Below are 23,737 nucleotides of genomic sequence, written 5' to 3' on the forward strand. Positions count from 1 at the left end.
CTGATAAAGGGAAATACAGTTTATCTTAGTCAACAAACAGCCCACTATGACGACAGATGGCACTAATTCTAGATTTTCAGATGCATCATGCTGTACAATGAAAACATGCCTATGAAAAGCAAAGTGCAAATGTGGGCTGTCCTGAATATATTCTTAACACAAAATCATACAGTTAAGCTTCATTTATTCCACCCTGCTGTGGTAAAGAAGAGAAAACACAAGAAATATATATATATATATATATATATATATATATATATATATGTGTGTGTGTGTGTGTGTCTGCAGTCTAAATTATTGTAAAATGCATATATATAAAAGGCAAGAAAACCAAGATAATCACCACAGCTGAATGATCTAGTTCAATTAAAAGTTAGTTTATTAAAGTACTAAACAGTGGATAAGCGCTTTCGCGTAGTGAAATCTACGCTTCATCAGATTCTTAAAAATACATCAAGGTAACCTCATTTATATATTCATCATGTGACAATAATTGACAATTAATCAATTAAAACAATTGAGACATTTCAACTGAAAACAATGATTAAAAATAAATCAAAGTAGCTCTAACAAAACAGTAGCCTACTTCTTTAGGGTACGGGCATCCAACCCAAGCTTTATGCATATGCTGCTATTGAGCCTAGAGTGCACATGTGCCCGAAGTCTTAAAATCCACCTAAGTTCAACTCTCTCCAAGTAGTTATTGTTATCTCCCCCTCTTGTGTTAAAAATTACATGTTGTAGCACCCTGAAACTAAAACTATGCTTTTCAAACTCCATAAAATGTTTCGCGAAGGCATTTTGTATATTCTTGTTTCTTATATCATACAGGTATTGATATATTCTATCCTTAAGTCGTTTCAGGGTCTTACCTACATTAAAACATTCACAATGATTACAATTAGCAAGATAAACAATGTTTGTACTATTACAAAAGGCATAAAACCTGGCTTTAAAAATAAAATTCAAGGTGGGGTGACTATAACTTTGTTCTACTACAAATCACATCGCACATCCTACACTTCCCACATGGGAATGCACCAAACTCCTTCCTCTGTGTGACATCCTTCTCTCTATCCACACAACAAACTTTTTAAATTCTTATTATTCCTATAGGAAAAACTTGGGTGTCTCCTCCACCCACTTCACTGTTTCATTGTCCATAGTTAAAAGATGCCAATTCTTATTAATAATACTAGTACTCACCCTCTTGTTATCATTCGTGTAATTAGCCGTGAAGTGAGCCCAATGTCTCCTATTTGTTTTATCTTTATTCCCTGATGAAATTAACACATCTTTTTCACTTTGTTCTTCCATTCTACCTGGAGTCTTAACCCTTGCCCTACTCCGTTCTAACTCATTATACCATCAATCTAGCTAAGAGCAAACCCTCCAATTTCTCAACTTCTTTTTCCATGACCTGTGGGACATTACATATCCTTCTTATCTTTCTCATCTGTCCTTCAGCAATATTAGAAAACACATGTCATGGGTGCATACTACTATGGTCCAATATACTGTTTCTCCAACACTCTTTACGGTATAACCTGGTATTAACACCTCGATCCTTGTTCTTGTATATTGTCACATCCAGGAAGTTCACCAACTCTTGGGAATATGTCATGGTAAACCTTAGAAAGGATGTGGTTAATTCTAAATATAGAATAACTTCTTCCAGAGACCTAGCGTCTCCATCCTAAAACATAAGGATATCATCAACAAAGCTCTATACATTGTTATATGTGTACTAAGGCCATGGCTGTAGAGATGCTGCTTCTCCCAATGGTGGACAACCACATTTGCATACAAATTCCCACATGGGGTGCCCACAGCCACACCCCATTGTTGCAAGTACAACTGGTTGCCAAACATGAAGACATTGTTGGATAAAACTAACTCAAGTAATGTGCAAATTAATGTGTTTTCTTCATTACTAAATGTTGTTATAACATTGAGAGTTTCTCTAATGGCCTCTATACCATATTCGTTGGGGATAGATGTAAATAGACTCTGTACATCTAATGTGACCACAAGGTGACTTTTTGATTCCAGCCTTTTCTCATTCTCTTTCAGATCATTCAGTAACTGTGTTGTATCATGCAGGATAGTTGGTATGCCTCTCACTATTGGTCCCAACTTACTCTCTATGTATAGTGAGATAGACTGTGATACATCCCCCCTCCGTCTACTATAGGTCTCATCGGGGGATGATCCAAGGACTTATGTACTTTGGGTAGACCCTTAATATGGGGAATCATGGGTTTTTCTACAGACAAAAAGGAATATAGCTGCTCATCTAACTGTCTACACATGAGTAGGTCATATAGGCTTGTCTATCACATTTCTAAGAATTACTTCATAGTGAGATCTTTCCAATAGTTTTAGGTATTCATATCACTCAACAATTCTAACATTACTTGGTCATGGTCCTCCCTGTTCATAAGGACCATGGCCCCACCTTTATCTGCAGGTATAACAGTTCTCCTGCCATTACTTTGTAAGGATAGCTGAGCCTGTTTTTCATCTCTACTCATGTTATAGAAAGTACCCTTATTCTTATTGTATAAACTATCATATATGTCCTTCTCACATGATTTGATAAACATTTCAACATGTGGTGGAACAACAGGTATAAACAAACTTTTTTTCTTAAATACATTTGCAACAGATGCACAATCGTTTTTAAAAAATAATTTCAGTGCTAAATTGTGACCAAAAAGTCTCAAGTCAGTCAATAATTCACTCACTCACTCTGACCCCAGTAGATGGTATAAATGTTAGTCCTTTATTAAGTACTCAAGCCTCTCCCTCTGTGAGCGTACAGTCCGATAAATTAATCACCAATTCTTTCATCGCCTCACTCTTCGGTTTGAGGTCCCTCTTTCTCCAGAGTACTTCCTCTTTCATCTCCCTCTGCTTACCGAATGAGGATGTTGGTATACCCATTGTTTTAAGGGTAGCGGTAAAAAACGCTCAATCGTGTTCAGTACTAGTTGCTTCGGTATCGCTCCCATTACAACTTGAAACCTTGCTTCCTGGTTGGGCGGAGGGGTGGAGCTCAGCTCTATTGTATCCTGTAACACCTCCGATGGCAAATTGTTACTCTTACTCGAACACTCAACATGTTCCTTAGTTGAATCCCCACTGGGATTTAGTGGTACTCCCATCTGATTAGAACATGGGAGTGGAACCATAGATGGAACATCATTTACACGTGGAGACTCATTATTTGCTCTCGACCAAGAAAAAACATTGCCAGAGATAAAGCCTTGATAATCTCTTTGCAGCTTCCGCTGCTTAATTTGTTTCAGTTTGTTATGGTAACAAGACACATTTATATATATATTATTCAGCACACTGATGTACGATTCACCAATATATTTGCTCGTAATGTTCTTATGTTTTTTATATATTTGTCCTTAGAGCTCATTTTCTAGTGGCACAAAAGAATCAATTATTAATTTAATATAACCATAACTGAGGTCAAGATTCAACTGTTGCCACTTTTTTTTAACAACTCAGGGTGCGTATCTCCTTAAGAAGGCATACACAGCACCCTCATCCCTCTCGGGACCACACGAAAATGCAGATATGCCTCCATATGCTGTCTTTGCCATACAAATCTCTTGTATTTAAACAAGTAATTTTCTACATCTCTTACCGCCATTAAGAAATCTTGGAAATTCATAGTGCTACTTTGTATCGCTGGTTGAGCAGCTCATAATTAGGAGCGGATTCTCCTGGCATGCTAACATGATACTGTCCCATCCCAATCGCATTCTGTTGTGAAAAGGGGTATATTCTAATACAATATCAGTTTCCTCAGACATGTGTTGCCGCCCAAAGGTTATACTAGACACTAATACCAAAAAGCAAGAAAACCAAGATAACCACCATAGCTGAATAATAAACTAACTTTTAATGGAACTTTGTTCTCTACAAATCACATCGCACATCCTACACTTCCCACATGGGAATGTACCTAACACTTTCCTCTGTGTGACATCCTTCTGTCTCTCTCCACACAACAAAGGATTTAAATTCTTAAATTCTTATTATTCCTATAGGAAAAACTTGGTGTTTCCCCCACCCACTTCACTGTTTCCTTCTCCATAGTTAAAAGATGCCAATTCTTATTAATAATACTACTCATTCTCCTGTTATCATTCGTGACACTGGGTTCGCTTCACAACTAATTACACAAATGATAACATGAGGGCGAGTAGTATTATTAATAAGAATTTGCATCTTTTAACTATGGACATGGAAAGAGTGAAGTGGGTGGGGGAAGACACCAAGTTTTTCCTATAGGAATAATAAGAATTTAAAATGTTTGTTGTGTGGAGAGAGACAGAAGGATGTCACACAGAGTAAGATGTTAGGTACATTCCCATGTGGGAAGTGTAGGATGTGCAATGTGATTTTGTAGAGAACAAAGTTATAGTCACCCCACCTTGAATTTTATTTTTAAAGCCAGGTTTTATGCCTCTTGTAATAGTACAAACATTGTTTATCTTGCTAACTGTAATCATTGTGAATGTTTTTATGTAGGTAAGACCCTGAAACGACTTAAGGATAGAAGATATCAACACCTGTATGATATAAGAAACAAGAATATACAAAATGCCTTAGTGAAACATCTTATGGAGTTTGAAAAGCATAGTTTTAGTTTCAGGGTGCTACAACATGTAATTTTTAACACAAGAGGGGGAGATAACAATAACTACTTGGAGAGAGTTGAACTTAGGTGGATTTTAAGACTTCGGGCACATGTGCACCCTGGGCCCAATAGCAGTATATGCATTAAGCCTGGGTTGGATGCCAGTACCCTAAAGAAGTAAGCTACTGTTTTGTTAGAGCTACTTTGATTTATTTTTAATCATTGTTTTCAGTTGAAATGTCTCAATTGTTTTAATTGATTAATTGTCAATTATTGTCACATGATGAATATATAAATGAGGTTACCTTGATGTATTTTTAAGGATCTGATGAAGCGTAGATTTCACTACGTGAAAGCGCTTATCCACTGTTTAGTACTTTAATATAGTACTTTAATAAACTAACTTTTAACGGAACTGGATCATTCAGCTGTGGTGGTTATCTTGGTTTTCTTGCTTTTTGGAATTAGTGTCCAGTATAACCTTTGGGCGGCAACAACAGTTTTTTTCGCACAAGATGTATATAGAAATATATATGTACACACACGTGTATGTATGTGTGTGTGTGTGTGTGTGTGTGTGTGTGTGTATATATATATATATATATAGATATATATATATATATATATATACACACGTATGTGTCTGTGCATATATTTAATATTTGTTGACCGTGTGTGTGTGTACCCGCACGCACACACACACACACACACACATATATATATATATATATATATATACACACACACACATATATATATATGTGTGTGTGTGTATATATATAACACACACACACACACACACACACACACACACACACACACACAGTATAATGCTCACATGCAGATTCAGCATACTAACAGATCACCTTACCTGTAAGTAATATATATGCAGAGCAGCTGGCTGCACATACAAGGACATTGGTTATTTAAGTATGCAAACAGACTGTTTATGTAAGAGGTATATTTGTTTATTGACATTTGACTACTGGGAAAACTCTAACTAGGTAGGTGCCCATTAATTGCAGAGGCCCAGGGAGAAAAGCTCCAAAGGTTTACAAAAGCATTTTAAGAACAAGAACTTTACAATCTTTAAAAATAATAGAAAAACACCTACAGTTATAATAATTATAACACATTAATCATTATGTAAAAACATTGTTTAAGACTAAATACAACATAAATGACAACTTAGAGAGAAATTAAAGTTACAAACAGGGACTGCAATATGAACCGAGAGGAAAAACACAGGGTTATGGTATATTTAGAGAGTCAGGAGAGAGAAACTGATGAGGTAAGGAAGTGAGTGAAGAAGTGGAGTAACGAGGTGTAAGGTATGAACAGGTACCTGTTCATATTTAGGGATATAGTTTTTCCTGGGCTTGAGCAAAGAAAGAGAGGGTTTTTGTCTAGGAAGTCTTTCAGAATGGTTTTAAAGAACTGCAGAGATTATATCTGAAAACAGGATTCTTACAAATACATATAAACTTTTGAACAGCATAGTCAATAAAACAATGTTTGCACTGACCACTGCAACAATGCATTATGTTGGATATAAAACAGAAAATTCTTTATCAACATAATAACAGTGATAATGCCTTGGTTCAGAAGTTCATAGATTAATACTAGGCTAATTGCCCTTGTGGGCCATTTTAAGCCTATTCAATTAACCCATGCCAGAATCAAACCCTGCACTTTGTGTCTGTAAGGCAGATATCTTGACCATTATGCCAACCTCCCTCTAAGGCACCTGAAAAATACCTAGCAATACTAATTATACATATACAGCTATAAAACAAATGCATGCAAGTATAGTGAGCCTGGCAAATGTTTACAGAAATATAAGAAAAAAAAAACTATTTATTGTCACACAGGAGAACTTTCCCAACTTAACAGATGCAAAACATATAAAGGATTGTCAGCTGTAAGTAATAAGAACACAACTATATAGCAAGGTAATGTGTTGTGAACTGGAGGACATAGGAAAATGATGTGCACTTCTGATAAATTAAAGGCTTATAAGAGTCTTATAGTCAATGACTGGGGGGCAAAGTGGTGGAAAGAAGGTAGTGCTAGGTGGTGTATCACATGCTGTTATTTAAATGGCTCTATAGCAGAACAAACATGCCTTAATGTAAATGAAAAAAGTACTGTTGACTTTAAGCCAACTGCCCATTTTAGAATTTTTTATATTACAAAACAAAATCTTACACTGACCCTTGAGTATACATGTGGTAGTGTGCATGTGTGGTATACAACACCTTTTTCTTTAATAAGATGACTGATACCCTAAAATGGATTAAGCAGATACAGATAATGGGGATGGGACAGTAGTATTAAATCCACTTGTAGCAAACCTCATCAGCAGGACTGAGAATATGACTAATTTACTTTGCTTATGACAAAAGTTAGGGTAACTACAGAAGACTTGGGGTAGTGGTTGAGAAAGGAACTAATATGGTTGAAGGAGAGGACAAAGACATGGCAGCTATGTTACAACGTAAACAGCTGCACTTGTAAAGGCTACAGCTTCACTGAAATCTATAGTTTATAGATGATACCATGCATGTGCTGTGCCTTTACTCAGTCATGTGTCATTGCTAACTGTTTAACTTGCAGATCTAGTATCTCTACATTTACACCTCCAACAACCAAAGCAACCATTATATATAATGTGAAAATTCATGAAATGGAATCTAGATTTCATACCTACCTTTCTAACTTTATTGGCAGTAGTAGTATGATATTTCGCTTTTTTTTTTTTTTTTTTGCTTACAAATGTTATGTTTAAGTGGAAAAAAAAATTAAAAAAGAGATCTTTCTCCCTTCCACCTGTGCATGCAGGAAGTGGTCTTTCTCTTTCCACTTGTTGACATAATTTTGTTGGTGGAAGTCAAACCATTAAACACTGCTTGAAACCAAAACTACTGGAAACCGAACAAAGAATTCTCTGTTGACTTCTTTAATCACTGTCCCTTTATTTCCCTTGGAAACTAATTCCTCAATGAATTTCAAGTACCATATCTCAATATTCAATCCACCCTCCCTGCTGAGTAATGCCTCCACTGCAGATCCTGCTCTTCATCTTAAAATATTGGAGGGTGGTCATATATGGCTTGAAATACTTTTGGGCTTGTTATTATAATGTAGTTTTGCAGTCTCTACCAACTATATTTCCAGCGATGAAAAAAGCAGGACTCTCAACAGTCTGACCTTATCTGTGACTTTTTAATCGCTTAGGCAAGTAATGGACTTGTACTACTCAAAATACACAACTTGGTGATCCTAATTAAATCCAGTGAAGGAAAGTGTGCAGTAAACATAAGAGGAACTGAGCTACCTACACAGAGCTTCTTCCAAAAATTCTCTCTCCTACAGCACAATTATGTCAAGTTAACTTGATTAATGCAATAAATACAAGAAATGCCAATTCCTCAATGCTGTAGCTCAGGAAATTCGGAATGTTCTTACAGTAGATATATTTTAAGAAGTTGTGATAAAAGAAGAAAATCATGACAGATGGGACCAGAATGCAGTTGATGACAACAGTAAAAGAGTAGCACTGTATAACCTTTATTATATATGATCTTTAAGGCAATTTGAATTTGTGGACTACTAACACTGTTATATCAAAAACCAAACGACTAACATCAATGTCAGACAGTAATAAATTTAATAACAGCAAAGCTTTCAGGTATCAAGTACCCTTCCTCAGTGCTTAATAATACTGAATTAATTGATAGGCTACTAACACTGTCCATATGCATTCAATATTTATTCCACATACAGACTTATCTCTCAGGATTTGATGTAGAGTTTCTCTAGAATTACAGTCTTCAGCAAATCTTCTTAACTGGTAACATATTCAGACATGGTTTTAGCATGCCTTCTAGTATAAAACAAAGGCATTTATCACTAGTTTATGCATGCATGCATGGGTTTCTCTTGGTTTAGCTGGACTCAGAAGTATTATTTTTTAAACTGTAGGATTCAGATCACAAGCACGCAGTGCAGCTTGTGTGTCTTCAAATGTAGTGCAATATGTCATAAAAAAGACTGCTCTGGTCCTTCATACTCTTCCTTTAGGGACTGGGCTTTTAAATCTGCTACTATCAAGTTACACCATAACAGCCATTTTCCTCCTCTGTTACCTCCTCCTCAGATTGTTAAAAACGGAGCAATTAAATCTCAAAATTTGGTGGTAAACTAAACAAAAAAAGTACAGTTGTGTACACTTACCATAAATGTAGATGTTCGAGTGTATTCACTGTGGCAGTCATTACATTTGGGTTATCTGCCTGCAGGTAGCCCTCAGCCGGCCTGAATACCAGAGTCTTGGATTCCTGCATTGGATGCCATCTCTTCTTCCATGACGTCAGGTCATCAGGGGTATAAAACATGCAGCCGATGTCATTACATCAGTTTTTCTTGCCCCAAATGTCAGGTGCCCCCATAATGGGAAGCAATTATATGTTAGGTTACACCTCCAACAAAAAGCAAATACACCAAAAAAGAAGGAAGGTAAAGCCAAGAGAAGTCAGGGGGCTGGAGGGAGGGTAACCAGGACTGCAACAGTGAATACAATTGAACATCTACATTTATGGTAAGTGTACACAATTGTATTAAGTTCTTCGTGTTTCACTGTTGCAGTCATTACATTTGGGTTGATTTCCAAAGCTAAGGAAGGGAGAAGGAATTTAGAGAGCATTAGGACCAGCTATTAAGCCCTGCAAGACTGCTGTGGCAAACAAGCTCTGGATTTAGAAAAAATAGGCATGTAGTAATGGTTGGTGAAGGTATGTACAGAGCTCCAGGTAGAAGCTTCTAGGATGTCCCTGGTAGGGACTCCTCTGAAGAAGGCTGTAGAGGTAGATGCAGCCCTGGTGGAATGTGATCTTATCCCCTGTGAGGTAGTTTTTCCATGGTGCTTATAGCAGAAATGAATGCAATGGGCTATCCATTTAGAAATGGTTTGCTTTGAAATGGCATTCCCCTCTGCCCCTGCAGCAAAGCCAACTAGCAGCTGTTCAGATTTTCTGAGAGGCTTGGTCCTGTCCAAATAAAATCTAAGTTGTCTGTGCACATCCAAAGAGTGCATTATTTCTTCACCTTTGTTTTGTGGATTTGGGAAAAAAGTAGGCAGATAAATGGACTGATTTAGGGCCACACTAGACACCACCTTGGGCATAAAGGAAGAATTGGTCCTGAGGGAAACCCTGTCTGCATAGAAGATAATGAAGGGCTCCACTGCCATGAGGGCCTGTAATTCAGACACTCTTCTTGCTGAAGTGATGGCTAGAAGGAAGGCCGTTTTCCAAGAAAAGAATTTCATCTCTGCAGTTGCAGCTGGTTCAAATGGAGGGAGAGTGAGCTATTCCAAGACACAGTTAAGGTCCCAGGCTGGAGTAGGGGCTCGCCTGGGGGGTCTTAAATTTTTGGACCCTCAGAGGAAAGTACAGTTTTGTACCTACCATAAATGTAGATGTTCGAAGATCCACATTGCTGCAGTCCTAACACTTGCGTTTGACTGGCCGAAGTATAAGGCTGGCTTACAAATCATGGTGGCTGACTGGCCCTCAGTCTTTTGGGCGTCAATCAGTCAGAAGCGACGCCATATCCTCAATCTTTTGCCCCCCCAAGGTCCAGAAGACCCTAAAAACTAAGTCAAAACCAAAGATACAAAACAACCAACCAACTAAGCCAACCCAAACATAAGCACCAACCCAACCAATAACCACAAAATGTACAACCCAACCAAACACAACCGCCAACAATGTGGAGGGAAGGAAGGGGACTTTATGGTAGATTACAAAACTGTACTATGTTCTTCATCTCTACAAAATGCAGTCCCTACACTTGAACATCTTCATGGTAGGTACAAAACTGTACTATTTTCTACAAATCCATTGCAGAGGTAAGCTAAGCCCTGCAAACTAGCAAGCAGGGTAAAGGCCCTAATGACTAAGAGAGTAAAGAGTGGCGGGCCATAATGCCTAAGAGAGAAAGTAATGTACCAGGCAATGCTTTAGCTGCCTCCAAAATATCATGGCCTAGCTATCCCTCAAAAGAACTTGAGTGGCACCCTCCAAAGTGGAATGAGGGCCTAATCCCAGCTGGAATCCTGGCCCAATCCCCCCTGGAAATCTCCTGCCATGAACCCAATCAACTTAAAGCATATGCAGTTTTGATACAAAGCAAATAGAGACTCAAGACAAAAGGAAACAAACGAGAACTGATACAGGCTTGCCAAAACAACTCTGTGAAATAATACTGGAAATGCCTGTGGAACTCCAATAATAATAAAATCTCCTGCCCTTTATTTAACTGCCATTGCATAAAAATTTGTTAAAAATCTTTTTTGGTTTATTGCCACAAACTAAAAAAAATAGGTAAGGCATAAAGGAAGGATTGATGCGTGTGATATAAAGATACCATGGAAAATCAAAGAAAGGCTCTCAACTAGGGGAGGGCCTGTAAGAAAAGAAAGACAAGGGCCCATGTAATGGCTGATTCCAGCAGAAAGGCATTGCCAATATTTCAACTAACAAAAGCAGTCTGGCTCAAGGTGGCCAGTGAGGCAGCAGGCCTGGGTGCTTGAAGGAGTGAGCTTAGGAGTCACAGCTCCAAAAGTGGGGTCTTATGTGAGGGTAGGAGCTCTTAAATTGCTTGAACAAAGGATTTGAACAAAAGTGAAGGCTGAAATCATAATGAAGGCACAAATTGCTGCAGCATGTGAAGTGAGCTGAAGCAGACATGAGAACTGTCCAGCAAGACAAACCTAAGATATTGAAGAGCCACACAAGAATTGAGCAAAGACATCAAAATGAAATGCTGCCTCCCAAAACAAAATCTCTTCCATTTGTCAAACAACACTTTCTTTGTACTAGGCCTTACACTTTCAAATAACATTAGCTTCCACTAGCTGAAGTGGGAGGCCCCTTGCTAGTTCAAAACAGGACAATATGCCAATTGTTGAGATGGCCTAGAAGCGACATTTTAGTGAATGGCTGTCCTGACATTAGCAAAAGGTGTGGTCCCTCGAAGGCAAAACAGTGTGGAGGCTGAGGCAAAGGCCATGGAGGCCTGCATACTTCATCTCCAGGAGGCCAATCGAAGTGTAAGCGAGGGAGCCAATTGTCCTGTCTAAATCTTTCCCCTGCCTGTCCTAGGAGAAGCAGCCTTGGGAGGAGCATAGGGTGGAAAGATTGAACAAATTGAAAGCTCAATTTCAGAAAGAAGAAGCTGTGCTTTCCAAGCTGTGGATGGAAACCTTTTGTGCAAAGCTGGTTTAGTGGAGAAGGTTTAGTGGAGATGAGAACAGATCTATGTCTGGAGTTCCCCATGTACTGTCATTTTCTGAAATACATGAGGAGGCTCATTAGGGGTGGGATAATGGGGATCCATCAACACATCTGCTCTGCATCTTCTGTGGTTCTCCTGGCCTGTGCTTACCCAGAAACTGAGTAAACTGCTTGAGTCTGAGGCAAAATTCCCACAAAATCATTGGCAGGGATAAGGGGGCGTAGACCTTGCTTGCTTGTTTGCCACATATGACAGGTGTGTTTTGTCTGTTAGAATCAACACCTGCAACAAGAAAGAATTCAAAGAAAGCAATTAATAACAACTAACTGGCTAACATCATCTCATTCATGTTGATATGTAGATGTTGTAGTCTGACAGGCCACTTGTTTTGTATCCACTTTCCATTTCTCCCCAAGCTTTGTCTGAGGCATCTGTCACAGAGAGTCCTTGTTTAGGTGACATTCCACCTTCCTTTGGTATTATTTGAATGACAGTGTCCATCCTGGCAGTGCTGTGTCCATTTGATTTTCAGATACCATTGTAGCTTCCTCATTTGCATTTTGGGATTGGGAAGCACCCAGAGATACAAGATGCCATGAACCCTAAGGCTTGCTTGAAGGACTCCACTCAGGACCGGACTGATGATTGAGTTGATGGAAGTAAAGGGATAGACTCTTTTTTGTTTGGGGGTTAAAAAGCCATCTGGGATGCTGTATTCAGTCACACCCAAAGAGAAAGCATGTCTTGAGAGGTACTTAGACTGGACTATTCGTTCACAGAAATACCCTAGGCATCTTAGCACTGCTATCACATAATCCAAATGATGAAGAAGCTCTTCTCTTCCAAATAAGGATAGATGAGTAGGACTGTAGACACTGAGGTCTCTAGAGAAGATCTGAAGCACAAGTACTTTGAAGCTAAACCAAACATGAGCAGAAGATATAAGCCAAAGGCAATGCAGAGAACTGCAGCAGATAAAGTCCCAAGTCAGCGCAGAGTCTTCTGCTCAAAGCGGTCTGATACATGAAGGAAAGCCTCCTTGAGATCCAAAGTTACCAGATCCAATGATCTTTTGCCAGCAGAGGTAAAAGCTCTTTGCGAACTTCCAATTTGAAGAGGATAGAATCAAAAGGCAATAGATAAGCGTTGAGGATCAGTCCATCACTCCCCCCTCCTTGGTAACCTTCTTGGTACGATGGCAGCAGAGAGGCCCACTTATGGCAGAGGGACCGGCTGGATGGGTCTAGCTGTGCAACCTTTGACCCTCTTTGTGTGAAGGAATGTTTGTGTGGAGGAGGAACGCCTGGAGAGCCGTTGAAAGAAGGCAAGGTATGGAAATAAAAATATGATAAAGAGCACCATGAAGTGGTGCCCATTATCTATCCAATCCACTTCCTTATTACCCACCTTTGAAAAGTGCCCTGCCCAACCTTCCTCCCAAAGGTGAGCAGGCTCTGGCAGCTGAAAGCTGAAAGGTAGGTCATTGGGTCTGCTGATGAAAGGACTGACCCCTGCCCTCACCCTCGGCCCCTGCAGAGGCTGGGTTCTCTAGATCTGCCCCTAGCCCCTCTACCCTTACCACTACTACTAGACCCCTAGAAGTAGAAGAGACAGAACAACCCTAAGGTAGGAGGCTACACACCCAATTTGGAGGCTGGACCTGCAAAAAATTTTTAACAGTCTGCATAGACTCTGCCTTGTCTTCCACTTTCTCTTCCTTTCTCTTTTTTCTTTTAAAACAACAGGACAACCAGACAGAGATTGCATCTAAAATCATTGTCTTAACATGTTCAGACAAATTCTGTTCAGACATGTTCAGACCCTCAGGCGTGCCTCACCAAGGAGGTGGAACCCTGTACACCTAGATGAGGCCTGTACAGCATCACACCTACATGCAAAAAATGAACAATGCCCTACCCCACCACTGCCACTTACAATCAATACCCTTGCAAGCTCCTTACAACCTATCACTATCAGAACCCAGAGGATCAGACTTTTCAGGAGATTCCTGGGATTTCAATTTTGTATTTTCCTGGAACCAGAGCCCAATAGCAGCAAGATAGCAAGAGTGAAGAAGTATAGACTTATCTCTCCAAGGCCCCAGCCTCCTCCCTCTTGTCTGCAGGAACGGATTCAAAAGACAGAAGCCTTAAAACCTAGCCCCCCTAACAGTCTCTGGCTCTGTCTGCCCTAGGACTCTTAATATGGGCTACTGGCTTCAGGCACCACTGTAATACCGGGATGCTTAACAGGCAGGAGGGCAAGAATCAGGATTAAGAGAAGCTTCTAAAAAACATCGTCCACTACATCAAAACAGGAGATATAGCCAAGGCCTATGCTGGGGTAAAAACAGAAATTCCCTAAGCCTTTTCCTGGAATCAGAGAAGTCCTGACCCTCTCACCCTGGGAACACAAAATCCCGGTGGAGCCAGAACCGGTCTGGTACAGGCGGTTCTTCTAGCCTAACTGCCTTGTCCTAGCATCCGACGGCATTTTATAGTTGCACCGCAAAGGCTAACCTTGCCCAATCCTTCTCTTTATAGCGTTTATTAAATCTAGCACAAGAACTGCTCAGGCCCTAAGCAAGGAGTATGATAATCTATCTGTTTCCCACAAAATGCAATTATTAACTTTTTCTGACATCCGTAAAGGGTACTTAGCCAACTTTGAACTCGGTCTGAAACTTCTAAATCGAAAAATCTCAGAACGCCAACCAGCACTTGCAATACTGCTTGCTTCTGGACCATGACCAAAAAAACTGAGGGATATGGCGTGGGTCATGCGCATTTGTACCCTGGCGTCCTGGCGTCAGTCATGCGCTGCCCTGACCGGTCAGCAGCCTTACTGATATTTCGGGCCGACCAAGGACAGCGGACTACCCAAGTGTTAGGACTGCAGCAATGTGAGATGAAGAACATCTGCTTTAGCAGGGGGTGAGAGAAGAGGGGTGGTTCAGTATTATAATGTGCTGAAATGGCAGAGGCATGAATTTTAACTGACGAGAAGGATAGGCCCTTGTGGAGCAATTCTGTTAAGTACTGAAGAATATGAGGTAAGCTGGGCACTGTTGTGCCCACCCCCTGAGTTTGGCTCCAGGAACAATATCTTTTCCAATTTTCAGCATAAGATTATCTAGTGCTAGGCCTCCATGCTTACAGAATAACATCTAGCACCTGTTTACTGAGGGATGCTACTGGAGAGCTCAAGGGATTAGCCAGGCTGCAAGATTCAGGGTGTGAAGCTCAGGGTGCAGAATCTGGCCCGCCTGCTGGGACAGCAGGGAAGGTGTCTGAGGTAGGTGTCACGGCTCCAGCAGTATCAAAATGTGCAAGAAAGTGTACCAATGCTGGTGTGGTCTGGTGCAATCAGTATTGTCCTTGGTTTGTCCTGTTTGATCTTTAGCAGAACCTTCGTGAGGAGAGGCAGAGGTGGAAAGGCATAAACAGAGAGGCTTTCCCAGGTAAAGGACACGGCATCCACTTTCAAAGCTTGACTGTGGGGAGTCCTTGTGCAGAATTTGTCCAATTGGTAGTTCTGGGGGGAGGCAAACAGGTCTATTTCTGGAGTCCCCTATTTGTTCCTCAAGAGGTTGAATATTTTTGGTTCCAGTTTCCATTCGTGTGGGTCCATGAGATTTCTGCTTAGGTCGTCTGCCAGTGAATTTGGCTTGCCTGGCAGGAATTGAGCTTGTAGGTGCACTTGGTAGCTCAAGACTGTGTTCCACAGAGCCATGGCTAGTCTGCAGAGAGGGTAAGAATGGGTTCCCCCATGCTTGTTTATGTACCACATAATTGTGGTGTTGTCCGTCTTTACCAATAATTGCCCTGGAAGGATGTGGTCCTTGAAGGCTGTCAGGGAATTCTGTACAGCTAACATTTCTTTTTGGTTGATATGCAGGTGCATCTGACTCGGGTTCCATTTGCCCTGAATGCACTGCCCTGCCAAGTGAGCCAACCATGCATAGTCTGATGCATTTGTTGTTAGGGTTTGGGTGGCAGGGGGTAGATTGAAATGGAGCCCCTTGTTGAGGTGGCAGGCCTCTGCCCACCAAAGGAACTCTGTCTTTATACAAGGAATTATAGGAATCATTGTTTTCAGGTCATGATAATGTTGGCACCATAGGCTTTTTATATAGTAGTTTCCTCATATGCAGTCTTGCATATGGAATTAGTAGAATGCAAGAGGCCATGAACCACAGGGCTTGCAGAATTTTCCTTGCAGATAGCTGGGTCCTTGTGGCCAGTAGTTTGAAGTAGGCTGTCAAATAAACTTATTTCTCTGGCGTGAGGAAAGCCATCTGGGAAGTTGTGTTCAAGCTTGCTCCCAGGAATACAATCTGTTGACAGGGTACTAGGTGAGATTTCTTTTCGTTTATGGTGTAGCCCAGCGAGGTTAGAAGTTTCTTTACAAATGCCAGATGTTGTAATAGCAAGTCCTGACTTTCTGCCTGAATCAGACAATCGTCCAGGTATGGGTATATCTGAATATTTCTCTGCCTGCGAAATGCAATGGCTGGAGCTAGACACTTTGTGAATACCCTGGGCGCAGTAGATAATCCAAAGGGAAGTGCAGAGAACTGATAGTGCATGGAGCCTGCTCTGAAGCATGGGTATTTCCTGCAAGATTCCCTTATTGGAATGTGCAGGTACGCTTCCTTTAAGTCTAAGGTTGCTAACCAGGCATCTTTGCCCAGCATAGGGAGCAGCTGTTGAAGTGTTAGCATTTTAAATTTTGGGATTACCAAAAAGGTGTTTAGAGTAGAGAGGTCCAGGATAGGACGCCGGGAGCAGTCTTTTCTGGGTAGCAGGAAAAGTCTTGAGTAAAAACCTTGTCCCCTTTCTTCTGCTGGGACAGGATGAATAGCCCCGATACTTAGAAGAGAGAGAACCTGCTCTGTTGAGCCTCTGCCCACTGATTTGGGGGTAGGTCTGGCCAACCATTTGGGGTTGGTAAGGTGTGGAAGTGGAATGTGTATCATTGGAAAATTCTATTTTAGACCCATTTGTCCTGGGTAATGAGTTTCCAGTTTTTTGCATGCAGGGCGAGCTTTCCTTCTAAGGGAGCAGGCAGTTGAGTAGGGCTTGGAAGGGTTAAGGTTAAGTCATTATGACATTTTTCCACAGGGGGGGTGTCTTACTACTTCCAGCTTTGGAAGTGGGAGCCCCCCACTGCTTATGCCTGTGTGTAGCCTGAGACTGTAACCTAGGTGGTCTGCTGTTCCTGGGTTTGGACGGAGAAGGCCTGGAAGAGACTGGAAAGGACCAATTCTTAGAAGGCCAATGCCTACTAAATCTGGGAGGCTGTACTTACAGGAAATCTTTAACAGTTTGCATAGATTTAGCTTTTTCCTCCATCTTTTTAAGGACTTCTGCTTTGTTGCCAAACAGGCGGTCTTGGTTTAAGGGAGCATCCAGTAATTTAGCTTTAACATGATCTGGCAAGTTTTGCTCCTTAAGCCAAGCATGCCTTCTAAGTACAGACCCAGTGACAGCAGCCCTGCAAGATGCTTCTAAAGAGTCAAAACCACAATGTTTACCAACTTGTTCAGCAGAATGCATTAAATCCTGTAATTCTTTATGTTCAGTGCAGTCAAGAATCAACATAATTTTCTGTTTAAGTAGTCCCAAAATATGCTGCTGATACTTTAACATATGAAGCTGGCAATTTAAGGCCTAATGGCCAAAGTAGCAGAAGTGTACACCTTCTTACTCCATCTGTCCAAGGCCCTGGAATCTCTATCAGAGGGGGTAGGGTTTTTGGCAGTAGTAGCCTTAATGACCTTTGGTACTTGGGAAATGGTCTCTGGATCCGCAGTAGGATTCTCGAAGAGGAACTTGTGAGAGTCAGGTACTCTGTAATACCGGTCAGGTTTTCTGGGAGCTGGAGGTAAAGTGTCTGGGGCCAGGCTAGATTCCAAGAAGGCATCATCTACAATGTCCAGAACAGGAGGGATAGCTAAAGGCCTGTGTTGAGAGAGGAGTAAGAATTCCCTAAGCCTCTTTTTGGAGTCAGAGTAATCCTGGCTTTCCCAGCGGAAATGCTCCCTAAGAGTGTGCAAGGATTCACCAAAAGAAAAATCTTCTGGAGGGGACGCAGAGGGAATGGAATCCTCTGCATCAGAATCCTCATAGGTAGATAAGGGCAAATTCTGGTAATCAGAAGAAACAGAAATTTCAGAATCCTGATCAGAAGGAAAATCAGTTCTAGGTCTCTTAGAGGGGGAAGGCTGGCTTCCCCTAATTAAAGTAATAAGGTCTTCAGCCATTCTAAGCATTTGTTATTTAGGCATATGGGCCTGACCATGCAGTTTGGACGTCGGTTTTCTAGGCATGGGTCGAGTTTTAGGCCTTGATGAAGAAGATGGCGTCTGTTTAAAATGAAAATCTGTAGGCCTGAATACACCCTCAGAAGCCGGTGCCTGCACAGCGGCTCTGGACCCATCCAAGGCAGAGATATCTGCAGGTTCCATAGTCAAAGGAGCATCTCATGGCATACCGGACTCTGAATGGGTCTCAGTAGAGGCCTGCGAATCTGAAGTAGCAGGTATCAGGGGCTGCGAAAGCGCCTCACTGAGTACCGGCGAACTGGCGACTAGCTTAACGGAAGCGTCATCGGCAATTTTGGACCTATGCAGTCTGTCTCTGTCTTTATCCTTGTGTTTTTTCGGAATATCGGTAGTCGGATGGCTTACTGAAGCCATTTCTGGATAGCTAAACCAAGTACCAAAATAATTTGCTGCGAAAATAGACTGACGACGAATAGTTCAGGGGTTGAATAAGGCACAAAACTGACAGCGAGGGACTTCATGGTCTGGGCCTAAGCAAGGAATGCAGTATGAATGAAAATCTTTATGAAGTATTTGCTTTCCACAGGTAAGACAATTGTTAACTTTTACTGACATCGGTTAAGAGCAAGAAAAAGGATTCCCAATGGGGTACTTAGCTTTTTTCGAAGACTTCGGTTCTGAAACTCAAAAACGAAAATTTCAGGAGTCAGCCGACTGGCACTTGCAAACTGCTTCTGCTCTGGGCACCGCACGGCAAGAAAGACTGATGTAATGGCATCGGCTGCATGTTTTATACCCCAGACGACCTGACGTCATGGAAGAAGAGACAGCACCCGATGCAGGAACCCAAGACTTTGATATTCAGGCCGGCTGAGGGCTACCTGCAGGCAGATAACCCGAATGCAATGACTGCAACAGTGAAACACAAAGAACATCTGCTCTACACCGATCATAAAATCCACTTTGAAATGAGAAAACAAAGTAAATAAGAAATCAGATTTTTGAGGTAAAAATAGCAGTGGTAACACATTTCCCATAATTTAGTAGCCAAGGAGGTACAATTTTGTAAGTACACTTTCCACTACAATATATGTTTGAATGATCACTGCTGTTGTACACTTAACTATATGGGTTATAGCCTGTTAAGGATACAACAGCCGGTCAGCTTCCAAATTTTCAGGGCACCTTCCACGTACCCAAATGGTTAGTCTGAGATAAGCTGAATAAAGACAAGCTTGGGCACAAAGCCCTTCAGAAATTTCATGCCAACAGAGTGAGAGAGCTAAAGCCCTGACAAGAATAATGCAAGTACAATAAAAATAGGGGCCCCTCACTCTTATAAAAAAAAAATCAAAAATAAATGGGAGGAAGGGAGGGAGAGAAGGAATGGTTTCTGCAGCAGTGATCATCCAAGCATCTTATGTTATGGTAAATTTACTTACACAACAGTACTATGTTCATCATAAGGACCACTGCTGCTGTACCCTTAGCTATACGAGTAGATCACCAAAGCTTAAAATGACTGATGAGAATGGTCATAGCAAAGCCTGTTTTAGACCTTGAGAAGGAATCTAGTTTATGGTGTACACAAGGGACCATGTTACTCCTTCTTGACTCCAATCCTTTCCAAAAAGGCACTTATGAAGCCAAGGCCATGGTAGAATAAGCCTTGCTCATGCCTAGAAGTATCTTCTTATGGTGGTTATAACGAAAGGTAAATGCATGAGACAACCACTTGGAGAGTCTGTTTTGACACAGGTTGTCCTTTTTCTTTTTTTACCTTTACAAGAAATGAACAAATGATGAGTTTCTAAAAGATTTTGATTAGCCACAGTATGTTTGGGAGAAGTGGCCATATGGGCTCCATCACTCACCTCTAAACTTTTTTTTTCTTAGCCAGAGGAAGGAGGTCGACTGCTGGGCAAGTCTGTGAACATAAAGAAAGCCAAATGGATGGAAAAACGCTCAATTTATTAGTAACAAAGAAAACTTTCGGGAATGTCCCTTCTTCAGTGTTAATTTCAGTTAATCAAACATCTTAAAATTTATAGCAGTTTCAAAAAACATGCATACAATGTTCAAGTTTCTACGCTGGAAAATGCTCGAGATGTTTAAAAGACCGTATTATAGAACACAGGTCAGATATGAAGAGGAATGTTCCATCTAATGCATTAGCCCAACATAGGTTAGATAAAGGTAATTCACATAATTTTAAATTTAAAGTGTTAGAAGTTGTGTATAAGAATCTTCGATTAGGTGACCAAAATAATAAGTCAGAAATGTCAGAATATAAATGGATAATAAGGTTAGCAGCAGATCGAGTACCAGGTTTAAATAACAGGATAACATTAAAACCAATATTAGATTTTAGACAGAAACAATATAGGTAGATTACTAGTTATTCTTTGAGTATTCAAAGAATATATGTAGTAAAATAACTTTTTATGGTCATTTTTTTCATTGTTGTTTTTATAATTTATTAATTGTGATGGTTATGTAAAAGCAGACAGACTATTAGTAATATATTGTATTATATACATAAAATAATTTCCTTATTAATTTCTATAATAGAAAATGTTTTCATAGGTTTTGTGTGTATATATATATATATATATATATATATTTTTTTTTTTGCATATATATGTATATGTTTGTATCTGACTTATAAGAATGGAATATATTTCTTTTAGTACTCCTTTTAGAATTAATTGCATATTTAATGAATTGTTAATGATGTTAAGTTATGGATTGGATGGCTGTGTCAGGTGGTTTTTTTTTAAACTGCTATAAATTTTAAGATGTTTGATTAACTGAAATTAACACTGAAGAAGGGACATTCCCGAAAGCTTTGTTTATTACTAATAAATTGAGCGTTTTTCCATCTATTTGGCTTTCTTTTTGATCGAAAACAGCGGAAATTGGTGGAATTTAACTAAACGTTGTACTTTGTATTTACAGTCTGTGAACATGGCAGCTTGAGTTAAGTCACTCTGATACCTGCTTTTAAGAAAAAAAGCACAAAAAATTTAGCTTACTCCTGTTTTTGGAGAGAACGAAAGGCAGATAGCTCACAACTTGATGTTGTGTTCTTCCCTTAAACAAAGAACACAACCAGAGTGAAAGTCTTTATTTGAGAGATGGCCCTTTCTGACAGATACAAGTAAAGATTTTATATAAATCTGACAAAAAGCAAGGGTCCACATTGGATAACTTATTTGCCTGACATCCAAGTAGTTGAACTGACTATCAATACTACAGGACACAAAGCTGACAGATGGCTGCATAAGCATACTACTGCAACATAATTCTGAATTTTGGCATGGCTGTACTTCCCTTTTATACTAGCACACCCTTAGCAGGATATGTCCCATATTGTAAAAGCTATGTCTCATATTGTAATGGATACTGAGACAGGGATCTAATGTTTATTAACTGAAAGTTTCACAATGACATCTGAAAGGAAGAATGAGATATAGCTCTTCATAGATGGGAACCAAAGACATTAGTTCAAATGCCTTTACTGCCACACTCTGACATTTTGCATTATCCTCAGTTTCCATTTTGGGTATTGTATTGAATATCTTACAATGATGAATACAATATCCGTATAGAATATTTCTTTACTGAGTTATTAAATCAGAAGTAAAAACCCTGTATACTTTTTCAGAGAAAAAATATATCTTTGTCACTTGCCACATGCCATAGAAAACATACCACAAAAACTGGAACTAAAGTGATCAGAAATTTACATGCAAAGACTTAAATCAATACCTCCAAAAGCCAAAACACCTGAATACGACACTATTTGAAGCAGAAAATAAAGCATGTGTACCCAATGTAATTTTATTATTTTACTTTGAATAAGTACCTTATTCCGTGCTATTAAAGTGGTATGGTCAAATTTAGCATTGTGTTGCACTGAAACTGTTAAATACAGAATATTAATATTTTGATAGTAGAACTTATAGTGGCTACTGCTTGAAAGTTTTGCAATTAAATCACAAAGAGACAGACATAGAGGGTCTCTGACGGTAAACATATGATTATGTACCTGAGACATGAATGCCAAGAAATTCACCTTGACAGCGAAGCTCAAGAGGTGAATCTTGGCATCTATGTTGAGAACACATAATAATGGGTTATGACTGGAGAGACCCAATCATAACTTTTTGCAGTGCATGGGGTGTTATCTACTCCTTGTACTACCTGTTACAAAAAAAAAAAAAAAAAAAAAAGCCAAAGTATTTTACTGGCTTTGAGAGCCAGTGAAGCACTAAGCAAGTAAGGAAAAGGTCAGGGAGAGTTTCTAAATGCTGCTCTAATTTAAGAGTTACTTAAAGACTGATGTCTGTAAACTTGCACAGATATATTAGGAAAGATATTCAGGGACAGTTCAGATGGAAGGAACATCCCTTTTATGATACACATCCTCAAAGCGTTACTATGGTCTGGTAATATTTGTCACACACCTTTGAAAGCACTACTATGATTGTGTCTCATGGTACAGTATAGCAAAACCAAGATATTACTTAACTGTTTTTTCTGTAGTGTAATCACAGCATTCTATGCCCTACATGGCGTTTTATGCATAGAGGTATTCACTGTCACACTCTAATGTTTTAACAAAAATCAGTAACTGGGTGTAAATAATGCTATGTTTGTCCATGGTTGGCATGGTTTGATCATAACAGCAAAGCCAGTCAGTCATAAGTATATCAGCATAACCCACAGAATGCTGTAGATTATTGGTATTATAAAATGCCATTATTTAAAGACAGCACTACATCTGTGAACTTCAAGCTGTTTATTTCTGCCACAATCTGTGGCTGGGTTGAGCTTCATAATGTACTTTACCTGTGTGAGATAAATACCTGTCAAAGCTTGCACAGTACATCATTAAAGTTCTGCAGTTTGTGCCAATTTTTTTTTTTTATTGACACAGGAGTGTGCATGCATCCTCTTCTCTATGTGAAGATGCTTCAGGCTACTGTGTTTCACGGGGGAGTTCAAATTAATTTTTAAAATACTTTCTAATGGGACGCAGAGATTTTTTTTTTTACTTTGTTATCCCCTTTTTGCAAGTGGACCTTCTCAAGAAACAATGTTGCCACCATTTGAAATAACTCCTCAGCTCGGAGTCTCCATATAATTTTAATGTTTTTAAACTGGACATTCAACTTTATTAAGACATTTTTGTTAGTAGTCTTAAATCTCCTGCTATATAAGATTTCAAAGGTTTCTGGAAGAGAGTGCAAAGACTCAGTTACTTCAGCTGATGAACCTTACCTGAAGATAATGCTTAATTTATAATGAGCACGCTAACTACTGCATGCATGTTTTTGGAAACAAATTAAGCTCTATTATATAACTAAGCAATACTCCATGATTGTGCATGGATATATCAGGATTTACACACAGCTGGTGTGGTGTGATCATGAGGGTGAATTATTTTGGAGATACAGACTTCTGTAATCAAACAGCAAAAATAGCCA

The 23,737-nt window shown here is 39.8% G+C and overlaps 1 protein-coding gene across 2 annotated transcripts in view; it reads right to left on the reverse strand.

Annotated features, from left to right (window-relative positions):
- LOC122795602 (sialin-like) overlaps positions 1–23,737 on the reverse strand; it is a 925,743-nt gene that overhangs the window by 43,500 nt on the left and 858,506 nt on the right. The gene's annotated exons all lie outside the window — the stretch shown is intronic.

Source organism: Protopterus annectens, chromosome 1.part0, assembly GCF_019279795.1.
Source record: "Protopterus annectens isolate FY-2018-M chromosome 1.part0, PAN1.0, whole genome shotgun sequence".
Taxonomy (NCBI): domain Eukaryota; kingdom Metazoa; phylum Chordata; order Ceratodontiformes; family Protopteridae; genus Protopterus; species Protopterus annectens.